At 44.5% G+C, this 25303-nt stretch overlaps 1 protein-coding gene across 9 annotated transcripts in view; it reads left to right on the forward strand.

The window, feature by feature from the left end:
- Nucleotides 1-25303, forward strand: part of AGAP1 (ArfGAP with GTPase domain, ankyrin repeat and PH domain 1) — a 324567-nt gene that overhangs the window by 74887 nt on the left and 224377 nt on the right. The gene's annotated exons all lie outside the window — the stretch shown is intronic.

Raw genomic sequence — 25303 nt, forward strand, 5'->3', positions numbered from 1 at the left:
GAGCCCTGCAGGATCTGGCTGTAATGCCAGTCCAGCCCTGGGATTTACAAGGCAGGCAGCTCTGTGTTTGCTGGCTCTAAATGTTCTACGTGGGTGGTGCTCCAAGTCTGTCTCCTTGCTTGGAGAAATATTCCCTCTGTATTGCCTGACACCCCTTATTTGTACCTTTATTTCCACTAACCTACAGATAGAGCTGTTGAATTAAAGATTCAGCAATGTCACTTCTGCTTATATCAAGCAACTTTGATTTTTACATGAATTGATGATGTGTCTCAACTGCTGAGCTTGGGGAAGTTCATTACAGCCTTGAAGGTATTTAATAAGAAATAAATTCAAAGTTTCTTGGGAAAATCCCAGTGTTAGTAGAAGGTTCTTGTTCTTCCCAGCTCCCATTTTGTGAATGAAGCCTCCCAGCAGATTTTTCCTACTTGGAAGGATTAGATGCTGCTGTTTTGCTACTTAGATATGAAGGGGAGCTCAAATACTGTGCTGAGTGCTGCCAGCTCCTGCTGCTTCCAAGTGATTTATAATCCCTCTTTGTTTGCATGTATTTGTCAGTCAGCTTGTCTGGCTCCTTTGACAGAGAATCTGGATTCCTGAAAATGCTGGTTTAGGACTTGGTGTGTATATACAAATACATATACATGTGTGGGGTTTGAGAACAGGCTTCTGCACCACTGATGAAAAATTTTTTCCCTCTTATTCCCATGCAAACAATGCCAATGTAAAAAGTGGGTGCTGAACCACTCAGTGCAGCTGGATTGGATTTGATTTGTAGGGATGTGCGAGGCATTTATGGAGCTGCCCCTCTCCTTAGTTTCTCTGCTGCTTCTGGGGTTGCAGGTGTTATTTGGGTGTTAAAAGCTCAATATTTCACCTTAATCAGTTACTTTTGTCCTCACTACTAAGAAGTGGCACTCCTTTGCTTAGGCTGACTCCTGGAGAAATCAACAGTGCCCCTTAACCCTGCTAGTATTTATTTATTTATTTATTTATTTATTTATTTATTTTGACAGTTAGAATGCTCTTCTGAGCATTCCTGCAGAGCTGATGCTCTCCCTGCTCCCAAAACCAAGGCTCCCAAAGCCCAAAGCTTTCTTTGGGCTGAGTGTCACAATGACAGAGTGCCTGAGACATCCCCTGCTCTTCCAGGGCTCCTGTTGTGTTCCTGGCTGGGGTTAAATGCCTGGGAAACTGGGATGTTGACCCAACTGGTCTTTATGCAACATCCTAATTCAGAAGCTCCCCTGGTCACAGATACAGAAATATTTATGTTGGCAAGGCAACAGCTTTTGTGCCTCGACCTCTGTGTCCTGCAGGGAAAAATCCCATTTTGTGCTCATGGAAGAGACAAGGTTTAACTTTTCTCCAGTTTAATTACTGAAGCTGTTAAAATTGACCATGTGTTGCTCTTCACAGCTTTCAGGGGATTGTGCTCAGACCTTGGAGAGAAATTAAAATTTTGTCTTCTCTACCCTGACTTGAATTGAAAATCACCTGTTTTGCCTCATCCCTGGTGCAGATTGTTGCTTTCCTTGCTCCCAGGATGGCAGATCCTCCCTGGCTGTCAATGTTACCCTGTCATTGTGTGTGTCCTCTTGTCCCCTGCCCATGAAGAGCCCATCCAGTGTCACTCCTGCCATGGCAGGGACACCTTCACCATCCCAGGTTGCTCCAAGCCCCATCCAACCTGGCCTGGGACGCTTCCAGGGATCCAGGGGCAGTCACAGCTTCTCTGGGCAGCCTCTGCAGCGCCTCAGCATCCTCTGAATAAATAATTTATTCCCAATATCTCATCTAAATATTTGACTTTAACACAGTTCCCCCTTGTCCTATCACTATCTGCCCATGCATAAAGCCCCTTTAGGTACCCAAAGTCCACAGAGAGTTCTCCCCAGAGCCTTCTTACATCCTTAATTGTTAACTTTGCCAATGAAGAGTTTGTTTTAATAAAAAGAGGCTGATTTCTGCCCTCAGGAGAAGGTGTTATCGCTGATTTTGTGCTGTTAGCCAGGAATTTCCTCAGATTTCCAGCACGGTGTTGGGCAGCCTTGTGCTATTCAAGAGTTAACCAGAGATGTTTTTAATTCCATGTAGATTTGTGCATAGCAGGGTTGTTTCCCAAGGGTCAGAGGAAGAAGAGGGCAGCACTAAAGGGCTGTTTCTGAAAAAATGATGTTTTAAAAGCAGTGTTCAGAAGTGAGGGGCCTCCTTCAGCTTCCCTTTGCAGGGCACTGTCTCTGTGGGGTCACCTGGGTGCTGGTGAAATGCCTTTGAATGTGAGCAGTTCTGGCCAAAATATGTTATTTTTGTATCTGATTCTAATCTCTCAAAAATATCTTAGCATTTCTTAAGCCTTCAGAATTCCTGGTTATTTCTGAGTTGGCTGCAAAGTCACTGCTCAGGGCAGATGATGGTATTTGAGATTAGAAGGTTGCTGTGAATGAGGAGCTGAACTTCAGCTTCTGGGTGAGGTGGGGATGGGGCCTTCAAGGAGGGGAACCGAAGTTCTCAGAAAAAAAAAAAATTCCTTTATTTTCAGTTTAGGCATCTGCAGAGCTTCCCAGGTGACTCAGGGTGAGGTTATTTGAGAATGACAGGCTCTGAAGAGAGCAGGTTGGGATCAGATAAGAGTGTTTGGCTGTGCATAAAGATGTGCAAACAGCTTGTGTGTGTGCACCAGAGGCATGGAAATGCCGGTAGTCCCTTTGGCTGCTCTGAAAACTCCTGGGAATCCTTCCCTTTTGCCCCTTCTTATCTCTTGCTCTTGTCAACACAAAGGGTGGGGAGTGAAAAGCGAAATCCTGCCCTTGGTTTGCTTTCTGGTGGGTTTGAGCATTCCTGAGGTTATGGGCAGGTTTTACTGCTGCCACCTGGGGAGGCCCTGCAAGGCTCAGGTGTGTCCTGGCCCCTGAGTCACTGCTGGTGCCCTGACCTGCAGCACTTTGGACCGAGTCTATTTTTAATCCAAAGCAGGGAGGAGAATTCACCCTGAGCAGGGGCTGAGCAGACAGCGCTGCAGTCAGATAAAGGCTTGTTTGTGCTCTGACTGCCCTCTTCCTCCAGGAAACACAGCTGGGAGGGTGGAAGAACTTGCTCTGAAAAGCACTTTGAGGGATGCCCAAGTTAAAAGAAATAAATATATATATGTATATAAACTGTATAAATAGAAATTAGATATTTTAATATACAAAGTTTTAAAGCCTTCAGGTTTTTTGAGGGTTTTTTTTGAGTGCTTGATTTATAAATATATTTAATATACATTATATTAAAAGATAAAAAATTAAAAGAAATAGTAATAGAAACAGTCTGTATTATTTGTATATAAATATACAAATAAATTTATAAAAATGAGTATATATGAATATATAAAGTATAGAATATAAAATTATAAAAACTTAAAATCACAATATATAATACTATATTATTAGATATAATATATATCTATATATGATATATATATTTATCTATAATATAATATGTATTTTATATTTATATATTTCATATTTATATAAAATATATAAAATATAGATATACATTTATTTATATTTATATTATATATATTTTATATATAATATAATATATTTTTATAATTACATACTATATATTTATATATTTTATATATGTATTTTTATATTTAATTTTATATCGATATATAATACATATCATTTATATTTATAATTTTAATGTATCCAATATATTATATCGTAAAGTATAATATTATATATTATAAACATATTTATAATAATAAAATATAAATAAAGTAATATAGAATATATAGTTATATTTATATTTTTGAATGTACATATTAATTTATACGGTTAGTAATGGAATCTGAAAGTTTTCCACTTCAGTTGTGCCTGTAAAACAGAAACATGATGGCTGCTATTTTCTGTGAAGGCTGCAGAGCTTTGTTTTCCAGTTTGGCAGATGGTTTCATTCAGTTTAGCTCTGATTAAGATGTCACAGTCCCGGGCAGATGTGCTATTTCTGTCCTCAGGTGGATGTGCAGTGTGTCCTTGCCCTGCTTGTGTGCATGTCTGCCCCAGTGGCCAGGTCACACTTCAGTGGTGAAGCTAAAAACCAGGAGCAGACCTTTCCAGGAGCCCTGCCAGGCTGTGTAAGAGCAGTTCCTGCCCCAGGTGCCCTTCCCAGTGTGGCAGGAACAAATCAGTGCAGGGCAGAGGCTGTCCCTGGGCATTCTGCGCTCCTGGATGTTCACAGAGGCTCCTGCACTGCGCCATTCCTGAGCCAGCTCCTCCTGCAGATGGTGTCAGGACCACTCAGCTCTTGTTCCCACCTAAATCTCAGCTAGAGCAGCAGCAGGATTTGTATTATCCTTTATTTCAAACCGGGAACCTTCCTGTTGGGTGGCTTTTGTTCTCATCTGGTCCTTTTGGAACCCATCCTGATTTGGGGTGGTGAAATAGCAGTGCTTGATTTTGAGGGACCTTTGTGTCCCTTCTGGATGAAGTGTGGTATCACCATCGTATTTTCTGAAAAGTCCTCTTTGCCCAGGATTTCTTCTCCTGGGAAGCTGAGAAGCCTCAGAGAAAAAGGAAAACAATATTATCTCATTTGCTTCTCCTGTGTTTTGCTGCTTTGGAATGTAGGTTGGAGATTGTTTACCCAACAAGTGGTTGTTTCATTGGTTCCATGTGAATTGTTTTTAATTAATGACCAATCCCCATCAGCTGTGTCAGGACTCTGAGGAGTCACAGGTTTTTCATTATTATCTTTTTAGCCTTCTCTCTGTATCCTTTCTCTATTTTGTATAGTTCAGTATAGCTTTCTTTGATATAATATAGCTTCATAAAATAATAAATTAGCCTTTTAAGAACATGGAGTCAGGTTCATTCCTTCCTGCCACGAGAAACCCCAGAAAATGCCCCAGTGTGAGGCTCTGCAAGGAAGCATCTGGGAAGGATTTTCCTGGGGTTGCTTTTTCTGCAGCAGAAAGCTGCACTTAAAATAAAGGACTCCAGTACAAAGTGGGATTTATTTGCTGTGTTAATCACAGTTTTGTTCTAGGTAACTGTTAAATGATGCTGTTGATGATTAGATGTCTTTTGCCATGAAAATGGAAGCTCTGATTTCCTTGTGGATTATGGATGGCAGTCTCAGATGTTTTATTTCACACTGTACCATTGGAACTTCAGTGTGAAATCCCTGCAGGTCCTGAATGTGTGTCTGGGCACCTTGTGAGCTTCCACCTGGGAATGCTGGCTTGGAAAAGAAATGAGCACACTGAGGGAATTGTTCTTGGAGTCCCTCCTGGGGGTTTCTGTGGCAGGAGAAGCCCAGGCCATGCCTGTGGAGGTTGTGCAGTAACCAGGCAGAGGTGCTAAGGTGCAGCTCCTCTTCTTTACACTCACAGGGAATATTCCTGTCACAGTTTGCCTTAACCTCTACCCTGCAAAGTATGCCAGGAATTGGCTGATAACAAATCCCTTTCCATCCCCAAATAAAGAAGACATGGAGTGTGATCTGAGCGTGCCTGCTCTGTATTTTTAGGGTTGAGAATCAGCTGTATCAGTGAGATGTTGCCCAGAAATAGTGGGGGTGAAGTATGGAGACACGTTGTTTTTGTGTGGGAAACCAGTTTGGATGGAAAACCAGTTTGGTGTTGGGGGCTTGGCAGCATTTAGTGGCTGATGGAGCTGCTTATGTGTCACTGTCACATTTTCTGAAAAATCCCTTGGCCAGGATTTCTTCTCCTGGGAAGCTGAGAAGCCTCAGAGAAAAATGAAAACAATATTATCACATTTGCTTCTCCTGTGTTTGCTGCTTTGGAATGTGGCTTGGACATTGTTTATCCAACAGGTGAATGTTTGATCGGTTTCATGTAAATTGTTTTTACTTAATGACCAATCACCATCAGCTGTGTCAGACTCTGAGGAGCCAGTCATGAGTTTTTAGTTAGTATCTTGTTAAGCCTTCTGATGTATCCTTTCTTTATTCTTTAGTATAGTATTAATATAATATAATATAATTATAATATAATACCATAAATTAATATAATGCCATAAAATAATAAATTAGCCTTCTAAGAACATGGAGTCAGATTCTCAATTCCTCCTTCATCCTGGGGACCCAGAAAATACCACAGTTATGGTGTAGCAATGATTTATAAAATGTGTCTGACCCTGTTCCCACAAGCACAGGACTTCACCACAGCTTTCCTGCAGTTGCAGCTGGATGCCAGCTCAGTGCCCTGTCCCCAAATACCTGCTGCTGGTGACTTCTGAGGTGGCCCTGTTGGCTTTTCCAGCCTCCTTGCCCAGCCCCTGCCAACCCAGAGGTTGGAGCTGAGTTCCCCAGCCCAGCTGCGGAGAGCTCTGCAAATTTGGGATGGAGAATTCCTGCTCCCACTCCTTCTGTGCATTCCACTGGTGCAGCAGGGTTGTGTGGTTCACGCTCCCAAGTAAAAAAGCTGATTTCTTTCTGGATCCAAGCTGAGTTCCTTTGCTGCAGAATAATCCCAGGAATGTGTCACTGCAGTCATCACAAACACTGCTGCCCTTTGCTGTTTACATCTGCTGTCCCTGTCCCCTGCAGCTCCTCAGGGAGGAGGAAGGAAGGGTTTTGTGCAGTAAAAACTGAACAAAAACCACAGCAAAAACATAAAACTGGTTTTTTTCCCCCGCTAAGATTAATAAAAATGGATTTCTGTGCATTTTTTCAGTCATTCAGATGATGAGCTTTGATAAATACTTGACCAGCAAGCAGTGGGTGCTGGATGAGAGCCCAAAGAGCCCCATGGAACCTCCGAAAAAAACCTCCCAGATAAACCAAGGCTAAATTTGGGCTCACACCACTGGACTTCAGCTTATCTTGTCAGCTCTTGTACCCTTTTCAGCCAGAGGAATTTATTTTTAAATTCCCTTTTTTCAGTGGCGTGGCATTTTTGGGGGATTACATATTATTTATTTACATATATATCTATGTATTTATATATGTATAAATATATAAATACATACATACATACATACATATATATATATAAAAATTATATATATATAAATTATATATATATAATTTTTATATATAATGTATAAATCCATGTCCAATGGAGTTTGCTTGCAATGCCTTTATTTCAGGCACATTGCCATGCATATTTAATAATTTTATGGCTGTGGCTAAGCTGGTGAGCTGTGTGTGATAGGAGTTTGGAGTCAGGCTGTGTCCTTGCTCTCTGGGCTGGGAATTTTTGAGTAATAAAGGCACTTGTGTTCAACTCCAACTCATGAAATCACTTAAAGTGAATTTTACCACCTTTATTTCTTCATGTTTGTTTAGTGGAATATGCACCCAGCAGGCCAAACCTAGGAAAAAGTGATGGCAGAAGCAATAAAATCAGCTGGGTGTTGAAATAAGCAGTTTTGCAGCATTCTCACTTGTATTTTTTTTTCCTTCATTTCAATGTCATGTTTTTTTCCAGTGGATGACTTGTGCTTAAAACCTTGGGCTTCAAAGTGGTTTTGAGGCTTTTTGGTTGGTGTTTTTTTTTGGTTTAGTTTTGTTTGTGGGGTTTTTTGTGGGTTTTTTGTTTGTTTGTTTTGGTGGTTTTTTGTTGTTTTGTTTTGTTGTGGTTTTTTTGTTTGGTTGATTTTTTGTTTTCTTGTTGTTTTTGTTTTGGGTTTTTTTTGTTTGTTTTTTTCTTATGTTTTGTTTTGGGGGTTTTAAGGGCATTTTTACTGATTCTGTCACAGATTTTGGCAGCATTTTTGAGGAGCATTTCCAGGACACTAATTGGTACATGGAGTGGGAGCCAGTTTGTTTAAATGCAGCTTGAATTACAGTGCAGCTTTTGAAGTCTTGAGTGCCTTTGAGGTTCTGGTCACCTGAATTTTCAGGAAGGAGTGTGGCCTTTAATTCCTGCAGCAGATTTTTGAGCTGGAAACTCTGTGGCTGTTTATATTAAAGTGAGATTTCAGTATAGGATTTTCTTGGAAAATACCAATAAAGGCTGGGGGATCAATGCAAAAACCCCAAAGGTCAAGTTTTCAATAAACTCTTGTGCTGTTGGCAGCTTTGGTCCCTGGGCATGTTATAAACCACTTCTGGAAATAATTTGGGAATTCCTGAGAAGAAACATCCTGTGCTGGAGCAGCCTGGGAAGGAGGGCATCACATTTCTCCTTTATTGCTGGTGTTTTGGGGGCAGTCAGGGGATTTGTGTGCTTTGGGGCTCCCCAGCTCAGGTTTGGGTGCTGCTCTCTTGGTAAAGGAGCTGTTCCAGCTCCAGGGGCTCTCCCTCCACAGCAGGTTTTGGTCTGGGTGGTGAGATTTATTCACTGGAGTGTTGTGGTGTGGTTAAGGTGGATGTCATGGTTTGGGGTAAATCAGTGACTTTCTGAGGGTCTGATTGCCAAATGCTTCATTATATCTCCAAAATGCTTAATGCTCACTGTGTGTCTGTGTTGGGGGAAACACTGAGTACAGGTTGGCAAATACAGTCTCAAAGCATTGGAAATTTATACTGTTTATTCTTTGGTTTCTGCAGAAAATCTCATAATTCCTCATGGACATTTCACTGCCTAGATATCAGCTGGGGAATGTCAGCTTTCCATTTCTCATGCTGTGATTTCCCATTTTTGAAATTCAGCATATTTCCCTTTTTTCTTTTTTTAACAATAAGGATTGTGATGACATCTCTATTTAATTTAAAAGATAAATGCCTGACTCTGGGGAGTTCAGCTGTCTGAAAACACCTTTAAAATCACCGTGAGGTTTTTTTCCCTCCAGGTGCAAATGCTCCTTTCCTTTGTTGGATGTGGGAATGAGGGAGGCAGGCTGTGAATTCTGGGGAAGGATGGAGGGACTCCAGTGGCAGAGCAAAGCCTTGGGAATACAAATCCTCATGGATATTTTAGGGTGCAGGGGTGATGAGAGCACCCAGAGGTTTTCAGTTCTTGGTGCCAGGTGCAATCCTGAGCAAGGGTTTCATTCACAGGAACAATTTTCAGCCTGAAATCCATGGTGGGTTTTTTTAGTGCATTTAGCTCAGGCTTTTCCTTCCTTTGGAGACTGGTCTGGGCAGAGATTTCTTCATCCAGTGACTCTCTGGGAGCCCTCTGTGACTGCCTGCCTGCCTTTTTAATGGGGAAAAACGCATCTAATGCTTCCCTGGATCACTCTGTTCATTCTTCTCGTGTATTACAGTGCCTAAAGCAATTTAATAGGGAACACAGTTTGAGATTTTTCTCTTTTTTTGGTATAATTCACCATGATAATTGCTTTAGAGCTTTACAGATGACAAACATGTCTGGTTGTAAGCGCACACCTGGCTTAGCTACTTGGGCTTGATCTTGGAGGTCTTCTGCACCCTGAATTTTCTGTGATTGTAACAGGGATGCAGACACTTTCTGATGTGTATCCCTGGTGTTTGGGATGGAGCAGGGCATGCTGATGATGCTCAGCTGTGATGCTGGGCAGGGTTAATGCAAATCCCCTCACAAGAAGCACCTGGGCAGCATTTCCTCCAAGGGAGGCAGCATTTCAGGAGCCTGGAGGCACCTCTAGAAGCAGGGATGCAAAGGTTTCATTGGAGAGGGCAGTTTGAGCCCATGCAAGGTAATATTTTCAGTTTACATGGTTTGCTGTCCAGCTTTTTCATCAGAACTGTTGTTTTCTGCTATAAAAACAGTAGGTTTGTGTGCAGCCTTTAATTTTGTCATGCAGCCTGCTAAGGTGATGCTGCTCAAGCTGCTCTGAGCCTTTTCTGGACCTCCTGTAGATCCTACCAGAGGGAAAGGCAGCAGGATGTGATCCTCCCCCTCTTTTAGGCTCCCTGATAAACTGGGAAATGGCCAGTCCTGAAATGATCTGTAAATATTCTGCTCGTGCAGATAAAGGGAGCAAATTGTCCTGAGATATTCATCTTATGGTGTGGATAAAGGGAGAATGGGTTGGGCAAGAGGGATTATCTGGAATCTGTGTTCTGTGCCTTTCCTTGGAGTGCACAGGATGAGTGGAGCTCAGAGCAGCCTGCTCTGGTGGGAGCTGTCCCTGCCCATGGCAGCAGAGGATCCTTTAAGGCTCTTTCCAAGCCAAATTCTGTAATTTTAAATAACTGGAAGTGTGTTTTTACATAAATAAGCAGGAGCTGCTAGAACTGTTCACCCTTTTATTGAATGGGGAATATTCTGATGCACATCCAGGTGTGTCTTGTCAGGTCCCTCACTGTGCTCTTCTCATCTCCCTGAGCTGGTGGTAATTTGCAGAAGGTGGTAGAGCACCACCTTTAAAAGCTGATTAATGTTGGTGTGAGTCAGCAGGGATATGAATGGTGGGTGGTTCTCAGCTTCTCAGCCCACCTGGAAATGCTTCCAGAGCTGATAAAGGTGAGGGGTTTAATTGGGGCCAGCTGGTACAGCTGGCATTACCTTTGCCTTCTGTTAAAGTGGGCTGAAGACTTGGATTTCAGGTGTTGGGGGTCACCCAAACCACTGTTATAATATGAGCTGGGTTTTCTTGTTGGTGTTAGGATGAAATTGTTTATTCCTGAACATGGAAAAACCTTAGAGTTTTGTGGAATGAAGAGATTTCACTGCTGGGATTGCTTTACCACCATATATAAAGGTTTGTCCCCTCATTTTCTTGCATATATGGATAATAAACACATCTAGTGAATCTGAATTAATTGTTCAGATTTCTGTATTAAACCAGCTTTGGATTTCCCTGAACAGAGCACTCAGAGCAGGAGGCACCTCACTTTTCCAGCTCTGCTTCCATCAAGTACAACTTGCTGTCATTTTTCTAATCCTGGGGTTACGTGTCTTGAGCAGTCAAGAGAAAAAAATCTGGAATGTGGTTGGAACAACCTTAGAGCCATCATTTGGGACCAAGTTACAAGTGGAAACTTGCTGGCTTGTTAGAAAACTTGAACTGGGACTTGAACTTGCACTGGGAAAGTGAGATTTTCATATGTTGTGCCTTTGGGAACAGTTTTCTTGTGCTGTCATTTCCAATAGTCCCTTTTTGAAATTCAGCATATTTCCCTTCTTTTTTAAAAAAACAATAAGGATTGTGGTGACACCTGTATTTAATTTGAAAGATAAATGACTGACTCTGGGGAGTTCAGTTGTCTGAAAACACCTTTAAAGTCACATGAGGTGTTTTTCCTTCCTTTGTTGGAAGTGGGAGAGGGTCAGTTTTCTAAAGGTAGATGTAGACAGTAAATTTGGAAATGCTTGTTTTTCCTTTGCTTTCAAACCCATACCTATCACTCGTAAGTTCAGGCTTTTATCTTCTAAATAACATTATTTGTTGGCAGTGTGACCTGCAGTATGGTAAGCCCTCATCACTGCTGTGAATGAAGTGGAAAGGGCAGCAAAGGCAATTAAAAAATGTGCCAGAATTATTAATTAAGATATTCTGTTGAAATTGCTGCATCCCTTGAAGTGTTCCAGGCCAGGTTGGACGGGGCTTGGAGCACCCTGGTCCAATGGAAGGTGTCCCTGGCCATGGCAGGGGTGAAATGAGATGGGTTTGGGTCCCTTCCAACCCAAACCATTCTCTGGTGGCTGTCAAAATTCACTGGATCCTTGACAGGGAATGAAAATGGGGATGCTGGAGAGGAAATTCCAGTATTGTTGGGATTTAGCTTATGCAAATATCTTGTGGCATTTCAAATAAATTTAAGGGGGAAAAAAACCCCAACCCTTCCTAGACAGAGCTTTTGATGATGCTACAGGGGCAGTCAGGCTCTGGTTTCCCTGCACAGCCTCCATAAAAATGCTGGAAGGACTGAGTGCTAAAAATACATCCTTAACCCCACTGCAGCGGTTTGTGTTGGCCTTCCTGGAGGAAAGAATCCCTTTAATTAGTAAGAGAGTGAAGTTTATTTTGGGGTTTGCTTTGTTTTCATTCTGGGATGCGAACTCTGATGCGCTGCTGCTTAAATACAAATCCAGAATGCCGTAGCTGTGCTGGGGTCTGCTCCAGCTGCTGGCAGCAGCTTGCACTGCTCTCCTCATCCTCATCCTCCCTCTGCCTCTGCCTGGGAAAAAACAAATCCCTTCCAGGGGGAGGAGGAGCCTGAGGTGGTTTTGATGGGCCCCAGGAGCTGCCTTGATGTGCTGAGCACATTTTGTGTGTGAGAGATCCCAAGGACAGAGCTCCCTGCAGGTTCTGCAGTGTGCATTCAGTGTCACACCTTCTCTGCTGCTTTTGGGGGGATCTTTGGAGATTTGGAGACTGTTTCCCCCCTGTCCTGCTCCCAGTGGCTGCTCTTTATTAAGGATTTAAGGCTGCACTTGATTGTGTTAATTATTTTCTGAACAGTGAGTGCTGGTGGTGTTACTGGAGTAGAGGCTGACACCCTTATTTGTTGGCTTTGAACTACATTTTAGATCTTTAGGTGGAGTTTTTGGCACCTTTTTTTCCCTAAACATGAAAAGAATTCTTTATAATGGATTTCAGTGGCTGATGGGGTCGAGTTTACCTGAGGAAGTGGCACAGGGGTGACAAAGAATATAAACTGACCCCCAACTTTCCTTTCTCAGCTCATGTAAAGGAAAAAGAAGGTTATAGGATTAGTAGGGAACAGAATTTGAAGGGAGAATTTCAAGTGTTTGGGTGCAGGGGTTTAGCAAGGGCTCAGTTTACAGTGTGGTTTGCTAGAGCACATTATAGGTTAAGATGAAGCAAGAGGGCTTGTGCAAAAATAGCTCACTTCTCCCAAATTATGCTTTAATAGGCCTCATTTGCATGTTGTAAAATAGCAAGTGTGAAAAGCACCAGGGCCAGGACTATAAGGGCACAGGGGTTTGGTCTCTTAGGTGAACAAATTGGTTTCTGATTACTGAGCTCTGCATGGGCTCCTTTAAAGATATCATTTCTGGTGCAGGGCTTTGAGTTTAAAAGTATGTGCCTGAGGTGGTGGGAGCCTGCTGGAGCTTGGAAAACACACTTGAGGTTTTTGGTTCACCCAGGAAACACAAATAAGAGCATAGCCAGAGGGCAGGATTTTTGCAGAGACCCACAACAGTCTGATTCGTGATTCCATGAGTGGTTTTTTTTTTATTAATATGTCATATTACCAGTTCTGGCAAAGGAAAGATTCAGCTTTATAAGCCTCAAATGGAGAAGGATTAACAAATGGATATTTGCAGTGGTTCTGTGTTGATTTAGATCTCAGGCACTGCAATAATTCCCCAGGTGCTCAGGAGGGGGAGGAGGAGCCACAGGAATGGTAGGGAATGGACCTTGGCATCCTGATGCTTTTTCCTTCCTTCTGGCTTCCTCCAAACCTGCAGCTTTATCTGCAGGGAGAGCTGAGAGAGGCTTTGTGTTGCAGCCTCTGAGTCTGAAGTTCATGTGAGCAATGGTTTGGGTTTCCAAAATATATACTTGGGACTTGCATGGTCCTGTGTTTTCCAAAAGGCCTGGTGGTAGCAGGTGCTTTTTAAATAGGCAGCTGTGGAAGGAAACTCTTTCCTAATGGAGCTTTTAGTCACAGTTTATCTTTTTCTGACTGTTGTTAACTGTTTTGAAGCACTTTTCAGGCAAAAGGTGCTGGCTGACTGAGCCTTTCCCTGCTTGCTTGGCTTTGTGCTGGCTTCAGGATGCAGCTGTGCTAAGTGCCAGGTTTTTAGTGCTGGTTTCATGTCCTGATGGCTTCACAGGCAGCAGGGAAATGAAATGGAGTAAGTGGCTATCAGCCTTGTTGCAGGAAGATAAAAACCAGTTGTGCAGCTGAGGTGAGGGTGCTGCCAGAGCAGAGCTCTCAGGGATGGGATACAGGGCAGGGAGAGCATCCAGGGCACTGCCTGTGCTGGGATCCTTTATGGAGCCTTCTCCTCTCCCCATCAGCTCAGGGAGATGCTCTCATGCCCACAGAACATGTGTTCCCCACCCCACTTTTTAGGAAATCAGCCTTTTTCTCCTAGTGGATCTCTGTGCAAGTGAAGGAAAATGGGCCCCTTTGCACTGTTTCCCTGTTGCTGTAACCAAGGCTTTTGTGCTGCTTCCAGATCAGCATTAATTCCCTTTGAGACCATGCCTTGGATTGCATTAACTTTTTTTTTTTGACATTTGACAAAAGCTTTGCTTAAACAAAGTGAGATGTGCATCAGGCTAATAAATATAAACCCAGTCAGATTATCCCTGCTGGGCTGTTCTCTGGAGAACAGTGTCTCATTTGTGTGTTTTCCACTAATCATCTCCAAATCTTGCATGGGTGATATCAAGTTAGGGAAAGTGGATTTAGGATTACATATGGTGCAGTCAGGGAAAAAAAGAGGCTCTGTTTTGACAACCAGCATAGCAATCTGGGAGACATGACTGCAGTTCTAAAAAATGTTTTCAGAAATGTGTTGCATAAACAAGTCATCATTTCCCTGGTGGAGAGGGGAAATGTTTTTCTAGATGTATTTCTGCACAAACCTCTCCTGGAGCCCCAGCTAAAGGCACTGGAAAAGGTCAGATGATGTCAGAGCACAGGTTTGGGTGCACAGGCAGGGAAGTTGGGCTGATTTGGGGTTGAATTTGTGCTCTGCAGGGTTTGGGTGCTGTCACTGCAGCAGGTGGCCCAGAGCAGCAGGAGGAGGAGGAGGAGGAATCCTCCATGGCAGCATCACTCCTTTACTGGTTCCTGCAAAGGGCTGGGGCATTTTGGGGTGGGAAGAGTGCAGGTTCAGCTGGGTTGTAGGAGTTGTTGTAGGTTCAGTTGGGTTGTAGGAGTTGTTGTAGGTTCAGTTGGGTTGTAGGAGTTGTTGTAGGTTCAGTTGGGTTGTAGGAGTTGTTGTAGGTTCAGTTGGGTTGTAGGAGTTGTTGTAGGTTCAAGCTGGGTTGTAGGAGTTGTAGGAGCTTTCGTGGGTTCAACTGGGTTGCAGGAGTTGTAGGTTCAGTTGGGTTGTAGGAGTTGCTGTAGGTTTGGGTTGTAGGGGTTGTTGTAGGTTCAGCTGGGTTGTAGGGGTTTGTGTAGGTTCAGCTGGGTTGTAGGAGTTGTTGTGGGTTCAGCTGGGTTGTAGGGGTTGTTGTAGGTTCAGCTGGGTTATAGGGGTTGTTGTAGGTTCAGCTGGGTTATAGGGGTTGTTGTAGGTTCAGCTGGGTTATAGGGGTTTTTGTAGGTTCAGCTAGGTCGTAGGAGTTTTTGTAGGTTCAGCTGGCTTGTAGGAGTTGTTGTGGGTTCAGCTGGGTTGTAGGGGTTTTTGTGGGTTCAGCTGGGTTGTAGGAGTTGTTGGAGGTTCAGCTGGGTTGCAGGAGGTTTTTGTAGGTTCAGCTGGGTTATAGGAGTTGTTGGAGGTTCAGTTGGATTGTAGGAGTTGTTGTAGGGGTTTCTGTGGGTTCAGCTGGGTTGTAGGAGTTGTTGTAGGTTCAGCTGGGTTGTAGGAGGTTTTTGTAGGTTCAGTTGGGTTGTAGGAGTTGTTGTAGGTTCAAGCTGGGTTGTAGGAGTTGTTGTGGGTTCAGCTGGGTTGTAGGAGGTTTTTGTAGGTTCAGTTGGGTTGTAGGAGTTGTTGTAGGTTCAAGCTGGGTTGTAGGAGTTGTTGTGGGTTCAGCTGGGTTGTAGGAGTTGTTGTAGGTTCAGTTGGGTTGTAGGAGGTTTTTGTAGGTTCAGTTGGGTTGTAGGAGTTGTTGTGGGTTCAGCTGGGTTGTAGGGGTTTTTGTGGGTTCAGCTGGGTTGCAGGAGGTTTTTGTAGGTTCAGCTGGGTTATAGGAGTTGTTGTAGGGGTTTCTGTGGGTTCAGCTGGGTTGTAGGAGTTGTTGTAGGTTCAGTTGGGTTGTAGGAGTTGTTGGAGGTTCAGTTGGGTTGTAGGAGTTGTTGTGGGTTCACCTGGTTATAGGAGTTGTCGGTTCAGCTGGGTTATGGGAGTTGTTGTAGGAGTTTTTGTGGGTTCAGCTGGCTTATAGGAGTTTCTGTAGGTTCAGGTTTGGGTTATAGGAGTTGTTGTAGGTTCAAGCTGGGTTGTAGGGGTTTCTGTAGGCTCAGCTGGGTGTAGGATCACACCCACTGAAGCATCTTGACTCCATTGTGGCTGCCTGGGTGTGACAAAGGCAGAATTGGCCTCTGTGTGCGTGGATCACACTCAGAGTGCAACCAGAGTTGAAATTGAGAGTGGGGTCGATAGGGGATGGATAAATGAGATATTGGAGAAGGGCAGACTTGGCTTTTATGGGGAAAATCCCAGCTCACATTTACTTGGGTTCTGTAGGGGAGGACAAAGGAAATTGTTCATTTTGACTGCTCTTGTTAAAGGCTTGAGCTGAGCTGCCATCAGGTAAGAGGCAGGGTCCTCTTGTGCATGAAAGTTTTTTAAAAGTAGGAAATCATGTCTAGGAATAAATAATTGATTTTTTTTTCATGTTGAAAAGATGCAGCAGCAAATCCTGGAGGAATCAGCTGCAGCCCCTTCAGGTTAAGATGCTGATGAATGCCCAGGGAAAGCAAAAAGCAGGAGCTGGCTGTGCACAGCTGCAGAAGAACCTGGTGGTGGTTGGTGCTGGGTGTCCTGGTGGCTTGAGCTTGCTGTGGGTCAGTGTGGGGAGAGAAAAAGGGAGGTGAAGTTGGTCCAGGCAGGAGCAACCCCCCTGAGGAGTGGGGCAGCCAGGGGGGATCAGCATGAGAGAGGAGGGGGAGCTAAAGATGGAGGCACTCTTGTTCATCCTTTAAGGATTAAAAAGCACATTGTGAAACTGGGAAGAGGCAGATTAAAACCCAGCCCAGTAGTTTTCCCTTTTCTTATAATCCCACAGACAATGGAGCTGTGAGTGCCTGCAGGAGCTGGCAGTGGCCTCAGCAGAGCTGCACAGCTGTGAGTGAAACACTTCAAGGGCTGTGCTTGTGGAGGGAGGCTGCCTCTGCCTGAACTGCCTGTTCACACAATCCCAGCCTGGACTGGGCTGGAAGGGAGCTCAGAGATCAGCCCATCCCACCCCTGCCATGGCAGGAACACCTTCCACTATCCCAGGTGGCTCCAAGCCCCATCCAGCCTGGCCTTGGACACTTCCAGGGATCCAGGGGCAGCCACAGCTGCTCTGGGCAGTACCAGGGCCTGCCCACCCTCCCAGGAACAATTCCTTCCCGTTATCCCATCCATCCCTGCCCTCCTTTTGTTTAAAGCCATTCCCCCTTGTCCTGGCACTCCAGGCCCCTGCCAATTTTTAGTCTGGGATTTGGTGTTAAACACTCTCAAGTGTTTGTACTTCTGTTCCATTAAGCCTGCCTTGATATTCCCATTCTCTCCTTCCTCTTAGACCTTTTTTCCCCCAAGGTTGCTGTGGTTTTGCTCATTTACTGCCATCTGCTTCATGTTCTGCTGCTTAAATGTTGGTGATGCTCAGGTGTTACCCCAGAACAAACTCCTCTGTGGAATGCCAGGGGTGGGAATCCTGGGCAGGCTGCCTTACTGTGTGCTGGGTTTTACTTAGCATTGCTTCTGGAGCTGTGTCAGGGGATGTTTAGGCTGGGTTTTAGAGAAAGGTTCTTCCCCCAGAGGGTGCTGGGCACTGCCCAGGCTCCCCAGGAAATGGGCACAGCCTCAAGGCTGGCACAGCTGCAGGAGGGTTTGGACAATGCTCTCAGGGTGGGATTGTTGGGCTGTCTGTGCAGGGCCAGGGCTTGGACTGGATGGTCCTTGTGGGTCCCTTCCAGCTCAGAATATTCCATGATTCCATTTTCCTAAAAGTCTTTTCAGCCTGCCCTCTCTTTTTTTTTTTTTTTTTAATCTCTATTGTGACTTTCTTCTTGCCAGATAAATCTGTTCCTATATTCTCTCAAAATGCTCTTCTCCCCCCCACTTCATCTCTTCTAATTTCTCCTTTCATGTCGATTTTTCTTGTGCCAACTGCAGAAGCTGTCCCTTTTCATCTTTGATGCTTCTCAGGGAGGTTCCTCATTAATATTCACATCTGAATAAGAAAGGCTGATTCCTCGTTTGTGTCTGTAGTCAGGAGAGGCAGCCCAGGCTGTGGATTTTGAAGGGTCTCACTTTGGGTGCTTTGGACATCCTTACTGGGACATGGATTTAGTTGTGGATTTTCCCTCCTGCCTGTCTCAAATCAAAACTTTATCTCCAGGTTTTCACTGAGTTCCCTGTGGGATCCTCTTTCCTGTGCTGGCACTGCCCTTCCCTTGAGGCAGGAGATGGGAGAAAGCTGATCTCACCTCTCACCCTGCCCTGATTTTGGGCAGACACAACAAAATAAAGCATTTACCAACCATTCCCTCTCCAGTGCCTTCTTTTTCTTCCTGCTTTCCACTCCTGCTGTGGTTCTGTGTTTAGCTGAATTTCTGTGCGGATTTGGCCTTTAGGAAATCTTGTTTATTGCCTGAAATAAGAGATGTTCCTGCACTGCACTGCAGAGATGATCATTTCCCTTCCCAGTTTTATTGGAGCAGGGAGCAGTTGTGCCACAGGGCTGCTTTCATTTTCTCTTTGTCTGCTCTTTATATTCCTCTCAGCCTCTTGGTGGGGTTGTCATTGCCTGCTGGAAAAGGGGCTGGCCCAGCTTCCAGTGCCACATTTCTGTGAGGGATGTGTTGGGAAATGTGCATTTGATTGGAGCTGAGTGCTGTTCCTGACACTCCTCACCCACAACATCCCCTGCTCTGTGCTTTTCCCACAGAAGGAAACTCTGCTTTCATCTGGGGGATTTTAATTGCTCTTACACTAACTGTGTGTGTCAGCTCCAGAACCCAACCCACTGGGAAAATACAGGCAATGGGAAATTGTCTTTGTTAACTATGTCATTTATTTTTCCTTGTAAAAAGCCTGCAGCCAAAATATCCGCTCTGTTTGGTTTTGGGATTTGTTTTGTGGGGTGGGGAGGGTCAGGATGAGCACTCAGGCTTGGAGCTGCTTTATATTTAAGGGCAAAACAAATAATTTGGGGGTGTTGGATGTAAAAGTTTGTGCATGAGATTGGGTTTGGGAATACACTTGGGTCCATTATCCATCATTTCTTTTGTAGGAAGCATCCTACAAGGGGTTATCCTTAAGGAGGTGACACCTCTGCACCCAGCAGAAAGCTGTGAGGAGTGAGAGAGGGGGAATATTCACAATAATAATAACAATAATGATAATAATAATAGTTTGATTGGAACAATTAGAAAATTGAAGCCAAAACCCAAATAGTGTGCAGAGAGCCAAGTGCTCCCCAGCTCCCAAGCCCATATTTTGGGAAAGGCTGAGCTGGGGAGCTTGTGCAGCTCTTTGCATCCCTGGTCCTCCTTTTGTTTCCATGGCAGCACAAAGGATAACACTGCTGCTGCTGCAGCTGCCAGATGCTGCTGGAGGAGAGATTACAGCTTTGACCTAAATATCTCTTTAATACAGTTCTCAGTTACTGGGAGAGGCTTTTCAGATGTCACAGATAAGGGAGGCTCTGATGAGCACGGGCTGGGATTCCTGGTGCCCGAGCTGCTCAAAGCTCAGCCTCGTTCTCCTGTTTGTAATTAGGAATTGGGCATGGCCAGAGATAAATCTGCCCAATATCAAACATTTCTGCGGGAGCTGGTGGGGTTTTATCCATCCTGACAGGGCTGGCAGGGGATGGGAGGAGCCCTCAACTGGCAGCTCCTGAAATCCCTCTGGTTTTAGGGCTGGGATTGAATTCCCTGTGGCACTTTGGTGGCTTGCTCTGCAGCGTGGGCATTGCTGCTGTTGGTGAGGTGTAAATAAAGCTTTGTCCTGGCTGGGATGGCATTCCCAGAGCCTGGCTGGAGCTCCCACCCACAGGAGGAGCAGGGCAGGGAGCTGCAATGCTGCTCTTTGCCTAAACTGCCTGAGAATTATAAATTACACATCTGCAGCTCAGGGAGGAAGAAAGGGACTGCTTGGAGCTGGGTGGGTGCAGCAGTAATTCCTAACTGGCACACAGTGGGAAGCCAGAGAATTCATGATTCTGTCACACTGAGCAGGGAGGAAAGAAAACCTTAAATCATCCTGGTGGTTTTCTAAAGGTTTTATTTGTTACTGCTTTGTAGTTATTGTTTGGTGTAATGGAACAGAGTGAATAAGCAGAGAGGACTCATATAAAAAACTGATTGTGAACACCCAAACACAGCAGGTATAAAAATTTATAGAATTCCAGGGTGATTTGTGTTGGAAGGGGCCTTAAAGCCCGACCAGTTCCATTCCCTGCCGTGGGCAGGAACACCTCCCACCCATAAAGGGTGCTCAGAGCCCCATAAAACATAGAAAAAGAACCTTTTGAAACATGACACGATCTTCCAAATAATATTTTATGCAAAGCTTAGAAATCAACATGTCAGGATGGTTTTCTGCTGTTTTCTGTTGGAACTGACTCAATGCTTTGACCCAAAGTGCTGGGGGCTGTGTTGGAGAGGATGTGCTGTGAGATTACCCCCCCTGAAAAATGTGAAAAATGCATGTTTTAGGAGGATCACAAGTCTCAACCCAAAAGCTGCACATTTCCCTCTTTGCTGAGAAAATCAGCGCAGGAGCTTTGGGAAATACATCCTGAAAGTGCTGCTTTGATACAGCTCCAAGAGAGACATGTGTGGCCTTCTCTGCATCCTCGTGGGCAAGTGGGAGCTTGTAGGAATATTTTCTGGACCAGTTCAGTCTCAGGTTTTTATTTCAAAGCAGAAGAAACTCTACATATTGCTTGTAATGCAGGAATTATCGAAGGGGGGGAGAGCAGCACGTGACGTGGCTGTTGGTGCTTTTAATTCATCCCTGTGTTTTTGAGGGCTCTTGTTCTTAGCAAAAAGCATCTTTAGCTGAGAGTTTCCAGAGAAACCCCTTGGCTTTTCCATATTTTATTTATTTACAGCTTTTCCTCATTTAAAGGGACAGCAAAGTAATGTTGGGATTGCCTGAGGGAACATTTTGCTAAGAGACTTTCCAAGAATTATGAAAGATTTAAGTCCTTTCATCCTGCAGAGATATCTGCCCACCCTTCCCTCACTTTTGCCACTGGCTTTCCATCTGGATCAGAGGAAGAGAAAGCTCTGAGCTTCTCAGCTTCTTGCTAGTCAAGGGTGAGAGATTTGGCTGAAAAAAGGGCAGAACAAGGTCAGTGGATCAAGGCTGGTGATGGGCAGGATGTGCTGGCACTGCCCAGGGCTGGGTTAATATTGGGACTGCCCAGGCTCTCCTAAAATAATAATCAACATCCAAACTGCTTTGGCTGCTGGGGATTATCTTCAGGGATGGTCCCAGAGGCTGGAGAGGGTGCTGTAAATCTGACTTGCCCCAGCTTTTAGAACCTTTTTCTCAGAGCTCCCATCAGCTGCCTGGCTGCTGCTGATTAATTCAGTTGACATGACAGTAAATGGAATTAATTTAGGAGAAGGTTTCTAGTGTGAAAACTCAGGGATGGGATGAGCCAGAGTGCTGGACCCTGAACAGCCAGGCCCTTGCTGGGAAACATTTCTGGTTTTCCCTCCCCTCTTCTGAGCCATGGGTGCTGGGGTTGGCCTTGACCCTGTGTTCTCTCATTAGCATTGTTTTGCTGATATTTATTTGGATTTTAGTGGTCATTCCTGCATTTGAAGAAATAGATTTTTCTGTTGGAAAATTCTAAGCAGTGCTTTTAAATATGGAATATTGGAACAGTCAGGCCTTGGGGTCAGCTGCTCTCCTGAGCCATGGAGTGCATGGACCTGGGCAAGAGTGGCCATCAAACCCCAGGATTCCACCCCAGGAGGTGTTGGTCCATCCCTGGAAGTGTCCAGAGCCAGTTTGGACAGGGCTCATGGGATATTGGAGGTGTCCCTGTCCATGGTGGAATGGATAAGCTTTAAAGTTGCTTCCAACCCCAAACTACGCAGTGACCCTAAAACCCCTAAAGTGACCCCAAAACAGCAAGCCCAAACCCCTAAACTGACCCCAAACCCCACATGGGAGTCCCAAACTGACCCCAAAACACCAAATCCAAACCCCAAACTGACCCCAGACCTCTCATGGGGGTCTGGGATTCATGTGGTGGAACCAACATCTCATTCTTAATACTGGAATTAAGAAGGTTCCTCTGGGTGGGGTTGAATTGCTAAAGTGAGGGTTTAAAATAGGTTAGGATCCTCTTGGAGTTCTTGCTTTACTGTAGTGCTAGAAATCAAACCAGAAGAATTGAGGAAAAAAAATGAAGACTTCTGTTGTGGCAAAGTCAACTTTGTGAAGGAAATGCAGCTTAAATGATCTTGGTGCACGTTTTAAAAAGACACAAGTGACACCATGAATATTTGAAGCTTTTGATCAGTGATGCAGAAATGAAAGGAGCAGCAGATGCAACTGTGATTAATTATTGACAAAAGCCATTTCTTGCACGTGTGGAGCCTGTAGTGGGACGGGAAGGTTGAGTTCACTGGAATTCCAGGGCTGGGCAGTAATGCAAACAAGACCCCAGCTCATCAACTTCATCCATGTGGTTCTGCTTATTATGCAAATCTCTTCCAATGAGTTTAATCAACATGTGGTGCTGGGGGGTGGCAGCTTCAGAGGATTTTTGTGGGCTCTGCATGCTCCAGTTTGATGGATCCACTGGTTCATGCTGTAGCTATAACTTAGTTTTATTTAGGAAAATAATCCCCAAACCTGTTTGTCATGTTCTGTCTGTGAGTGTTTGACCTTTTCACCTTGACTTCTAGGAATAAATCAATTTTTCCTGAGATATTCCTAGAAGGAATTGGGTAGAGGCTGCTTCCAGGTCCACCCCAATGATGGCACACAAACCTCACACTGCAGAACAGACCAAATGCTGTTTTATGCCATGGTCTGTGTTTAGCTGTGACAATTCCTTCTAAACATGCCAGTGTAGAGCAATCTCATGGATCTCCTAACAGAAATAAATTGGTTTTATTTTTTTAAAGGGCACTAGAAGACCTGATGTAAATTAATTGCAAATTGGGGATAATAGAAGTGGGAGATTTTAGTTTAAATGTAAATTAGTTGGGTTGAGGTCAAGGTGTTTGGGTTTTTGGTGTGAGGGGGTTTTTTTGTTTGTTTGGGGGTTTTTTGGTTTGTTTGTTTAGCAGGCACATTTTGGCAATAAAATGGAATTTCAACCATTCTCAAGCATTTTGGACACTCAAAACCTGTGTGGGGGCAGGAACCAAGGGCTTTAGAAAAAAAGGGGAAGGTGGCTTTGTCAAGAACTCTAGCACCTCGTCAGGTGAATTTTATTTTATTTCTTGTATTGCTAATTGGGACTATAATGCACATATTGCCCCTATTGAGGGTCCTTGAGACCTGATACAGTTTTGGAAGGTCCTGGTGTGGGGCTTTGGTGCATTTGATGAGGGAAGAACCCAACAGGAGCAATAAATTCAAGTCCTTGGGCTGGGTCATCCTTTCTCTCTGCAGCTGCCCACCTCCTGCTTTGTCTTTTGGCCTCTGTGCTTTTTGGGATTTCAGCTTTCATTGCCTCCCTGGTTTGTTCTTTTGGAAAGCACAGGTGTTCCAAAAGAATATTTTAAGGTTTTTATTATAGGATTTGTGATGTTCTTTTACCCTTGTGCAGCTCCCCTTTGGCTTGGCAGGTTTTTGGTTTTTTTGCAGTTCTCCAAGTCAGCAGCAGTGATTTGCTCACTCACCTTTTTTTAATCTTCCATGGTGATAAAATCCAGTGCTTCTCTTTCATGGAACCTTGTTGACATTTAACAGGGAGCTCTCCCAGTTTGTTTCACACACCTAAACCTCCACAAGTCAGGGATAAGAGGCTGATGGTTTTCCTTGACTCCTGAGAGTCTGGAGCCGAGCTGGAACCTCCTCATCCCCTTCAGCCTTGGCTGCTCCTTCCCAAATCCACAGCAAACCATGGGAGTTGATGGTTTCCTGTTAGGGCAGGGACATTTTTCCCCCAATACCCACTCTAAAGCTCCCCATCTCATTGCTCCCTGTTGGGCAAACATTCCTCCCCCCAGGAAGGCAGGAAAACATCCCAGACCAGCTCTGGTCCCTTTGGAATGCCTCAATCATTTCCATTTCCCAGATGGAAACTGCTGCTGGTTCTGTCCCCATCTCAAGTTCTGGGTGTGCTACAGAAAGGTTTTCCTTGGGAGGGGTTTGATCCAGTGGGAATTCAGGCTATGGAACAGGAGCTGCATGAGCACGGTGTCTTCTCTTGCACCTGCAGTGCCAAATGTTAAACCCAATTTCACTCTGAGCCTTTGCTTTTCCTTCCCCTGCCTGTGAGTGTGTGGGAGGCAGCTCATACCTGTCCCAAAATACTGATTATTTTCCCTGTGTTCTCATACAGGGTTTATTCACAGCTGGAATACAAAGGGATGTGTTAGGTAAAACTGGAGAAGGTTTCCTAATTCCTGGCCAAGAGGTCTTTTTGGGCTGTTGAGGCAAAAGCAATATATTTAATGGAGATAGACTGGAAAACACAAGTTTGCTTTGTGATTGTTTTTGGGTGGGTGCTGGGAGAGCTTGGATGGTTTCTGGAGTCGGTGAGGGTCACATCTGGAGGAGGAAATTGCCTCCAATTTCTTTACTCTCCAGATGAAAAAATCAAATGAAACAACCTTCTCCTCCTGCTGATGGTGCATTGGAGGGGAAGCAGTGGCTGGCAGGACCCTGAGTGGCTTCTTTAAAATCAAGGTGGTTTTAACCTTGCAGCTCTTATCTCCTGTGACCTCAGGGACTGATTGGAGCACCAGGAACATCAGTGCTGCTCCATTTCTGTGGAGTTGCAGCTGATGTGTTCACCAGGAGCATCCTGTGCAGCACAGCCCTTCTGCATGGTTCTGCAGGGGTTAAATCAGCACCCACACTGGGTTTGTAGCACCAACATCACTCTCTGTTTGCTTACAGCTGACCAGACCTTTATGGAAGGAACAAAATGATAAATGTTTTTAAATACAGAAAAATGGAGCCTTATTTGTGTTCTTTGGTGTGGAATTGTCAGTGAGGCAGGTGCAGCCCAAAGAGCTTAATTTCTGTGATAAACCTGCCTTTCTTCAAGGAATCAAGTAGTTTTGAATTAATTTTGTAGTAAATGGCTCTGTGGTTTATTTCTGCCTAGCTTATGCTCCTGAAAAAATGGTGAGGAATAAAGAGAGATTTTCCCCTGCCTCAGCAGGGCTGTTCCCACTGGCTCTGGTTGCTGACATGAAGTGTGATGTGCAGCAGAAAATAACACGTTTCAGAGCCAGCAGATTTCCTGATTTACCTGGGTGGAGAAGTGACTGCAGCTGCAGTGGTGACATGAATGTGACAAACGCAGGGCTTTTCCTGTGGATGGGAAATGGCTCAACCAGGTGCACCCTAAGTGGAGTTAGTCAGAGCTCTGGGATGATGTGGGAGCACCTGCTGCTGGGAGCAGATCCGTGCAGAATGGGAATTTTGGGGATTTTTATACAATTTTCCTGGTTTTTGTCACGTTGG

This window comes from Camarhynchus parvulus, chromosome 7 (genome assembly GCF_901933205.1).
Source record: "Camarhynchus parvulus chromosome 7, STF_HiC, whole genome shotgun sequence".
NCBI lineage: Eukaryota > Metazoa > Chordata > Aves > Passeriformes > Thraupidae > Camarhynchus > Camarhynchus parvulus.